We start from the raw sequence: 3,336 nt of genomic DNA, 5'->3' as shown, positions 1-3,336 counted from the left end.
TTATATGATCTCGAGCCAAAACTTTTTAAAAATAAATTTTCAATATCGCAATTACATTCAGAATCGCTAGCCATAAAATAAAAATAAAATTATAAAAACTTACTCGGTGAAATAAAATGTGTGGTGGATATACATACCTGGTATAAAACATTCTTCGATTGTATGAATATACTTTTAAAGAAAATTATAATTAAATATAGCTTTGTAATGAAACGTACATAAATAACATAAATTATTCTTTACTTTTTAAATCTTAACCACTTAGTCAAATAGCTCCCTACGAGTGGAATCCTGCTAGGTGTGTAGTGCGTGCATGCACGCGGGCTGCCAAATCCCGAGGGTGCCGATACCGGACAATGTCAAATGTCTCTTTTGTCGTATCACTAATATACTTCAAAAGACGCGACGGGGTTCTTGTAAATTTTAAACGTTTCTCACCATAGCTGTAAAAGTCTAAATACGTTAAACTTAACAGATTGTCCGTCGTTTGTTTTCTAACTAATTCGTTTTAGGACCAGGTGTTGTCCACGGAAGTTTCCAAAATTTACAAGTTTTCGGTCACTCTAGTCGAACTGGAAAAATTTCTGGTTTTATTACATCTAATACAGTATTTCGAAGAAATTAGTACCCACTGTACTCGACTATAGATTGGTTCGGTCAAGCTTTTGTTTAAGTAATATTCCGGCTCTTTCGGTTGGGTTTTATTTATGACCCCAATTCCCTAATTTCTTAATTATTTAACTACTTCTTAAGTAAAAATAAATCGAAACCGGTTACTTTGTTCTTGAATATTTGTAGTCCAAGGAAAAAGTGGAAAGACAAATTTTTAATGACAAACGGATACATAAATCGTAAATTTAAGGAAAATAAATTCTAGAGATTTTTCTGTATCTCGCGCATCTCTATCATTTATTAAATTTAGTTATAAATGACGCTGTCGAAGTAACGGTTAATTTTTTAACATTATACAAGAATTGTACACGTTTTTTTCTACATCCCCTTAAAGACAGGATATACGAAATCGTAATATCATTGGTTTAACATTGAAATCCGTGAGTAATATAAAATCGGAGAGTGGAATAAAAACATCAAATATTTTAATGGAATTTTTAAACTCCTGTCAACTAGTACCAGTAAATTCTTATCGGTTGGGTTAAGTTATAAATCTACTCGTGATTCGCGTAATCGGGCGAGGGTGGCCAAATATCTAGCGGGCGGATGGCTAACGGCCCGGAACCGGTCCCGGATAGAATTGAATGCGATATACGAGTAATATCCACCCGATGTCCTAGGCTTCCACCGACTAAACCGGGTGAGGTTGGTGCTCTGTAAACCGTGTGCGTGAATCTGGCTTTTTGGATGCTGACGATAGGGCGCATCCACTCCACCACTAATATTCGAATATACAATAGCGATCTTATCTTTTTTCTCACGTGTAGTATAGAAATTTGTAATAAGATACATAATGCGGTTACAATATAATATTGTGCGATTATTTTCATATAATTAAAATTAATATGTATTTATTTTTTAGAAAATACAAGGGAAGCGGCGCATCCACTGCTTCTAATGACGGTACACCACTGATTTTTTCCCCTCTCTTGGAGATACAAATACATAAAGAGGTATGGAACCCACTGTTGTGAACTCCTTCTCGGCCCTTCACGCTTTAGGGACTCAGAATTTTCTCTCGATAATAGTTATTGTACCGTCTATATAGATAACTAATGAATCGTTGTTTCCTTGTTAAATTGGTGTTCTCTTTTACTCGTATATCGCCTATCACCTTACCGACGGCACTCCTCCCTCCTACACTCGACCAGACCCGAAAAATTAGTACCCGTTCCCTCGGGATAAACTAAAAATTTAAGCCATCTCTGACAAGTGGGCAAGTCTCTCCTACTTGAAAGCCGATCCACGGAGGTACTGCATAGTCATAACCCCTCGGTTCTCACAATAAAAAATTAAAAATAAAAACACTTTTCTACCTTTAAAAAAGGAAGAAATTGTCAGCTAAAATAAAATGTCATTTTGTATTAAAAAAAAAAAGTATTTTTTTTTCTATTATCTCTATTATAAAAAATCCATCAACAACTTGACAGGATTTTTATGATAGCGCCTTTTTCTGGATCTCATTGTTTCGGAACTCCAGAGAGTCAATTTGCTATTCCGAAGTGAGAATTTAGATACTTTTGCAACTATTAATAAATTACATTCACTGTCATTTGCTAAAACAATTATAAAACCTTCAGTCATAAATAACCATTCTGTAGAACAGTTCTTGTGCGTGGTTTTGATGTATCAGTGTACTTGCTCATATCTAACCGTGACTTGGGTACAGATTTTCATAATTTTTTTTAAACTTCATCATTATCAATTCATTCAAAATTTGAGATTAAAGGAAAGTTGCTTTAATTATTTTAAAAACAACATTTAATCAATTACAAATTCGGCTATACAGTGGTCAATTCTGGTAGAATATGTGCGACCTGCAAAACTTTTACAGGTTCACGAAATTGAATCAATTATAAAAAACATTTGCAAAATACCAAAATCCATATGCGATTTTAACAGCGTGGAATTAGAGAAGATGCTACGCTGTGTCCAAAATATTTCAGGAGTTACTTCAGACAACGGGAGAACATTTTTGATAGTTTATTTAATATTTTTAGGTAATTGTTTCATTTTTTTTCTATATAATTTTTACAGAATTTCTGTTTACGTCGACTATTCACTGCCATGTTTTGTTTTTCTCTCTACATATAGGCCTAATTATTATTTACGGTTTTGTTTCTTATTGTTAATAATATTTTACAGTCGACCTCCCTATAACACGGTAGATCCGTTCCGTTTTTTATGAAATTGATGTTTTAGGAGACCTTGCCAATCACAGCCCGGCACGTGTGCAATTTACGGACTACGGCTGATTGAAAGGTTTTCTTCCATAAAATTAATCGATTCCTAGACTAATTCACTCAACATTTCCAAAATACGTATATTTTTTGTGGAATAATCCGTATAAACTATGCTATAAACAAAAAATTGTAGGATTACTTACCGAGTGTGCACCGTTCGACGTCGCCATTGCTTAAGCTTGTTTTCCTCGCGGAGCAGCGCACCAAACTGCGGCCGCGATTTCTGATAAGTTATTTTTCTGCGAAAACTTCGTTGAACTTTGGAGACATCATTAATGTAAATAGTTTTTATGGCCGTTGAATAAGAAATGTTTCTTTCACAAGAAATGTATAAAATTACAGTACTGTATTAGACTTACGGTACCTAATTTACATACTGTACAGACGACAGTAAACTACGCAATTTCGCAAAGTTACACAT

Source organism: Centruroides sculpturatus, unplaced genomic scaffold (assembly GCF_000671375.1).
Source record: "Centruroides sculpturatus isolate CEXI.00-Female unplaced genomic scaffold, Cexi_2.0 scaffold232, whole genome shotgun sequence".
NCBI classification, from domain to species: domain Eukaryota; kingdom Metazoa; phylum Arthropoda; class Arachnida; order Scorpiones; family Buthidae; genus Centruroides; species Centruroides sculpturatus.
Note: the sequence above shows the minus strand (reverse complement) of the source record.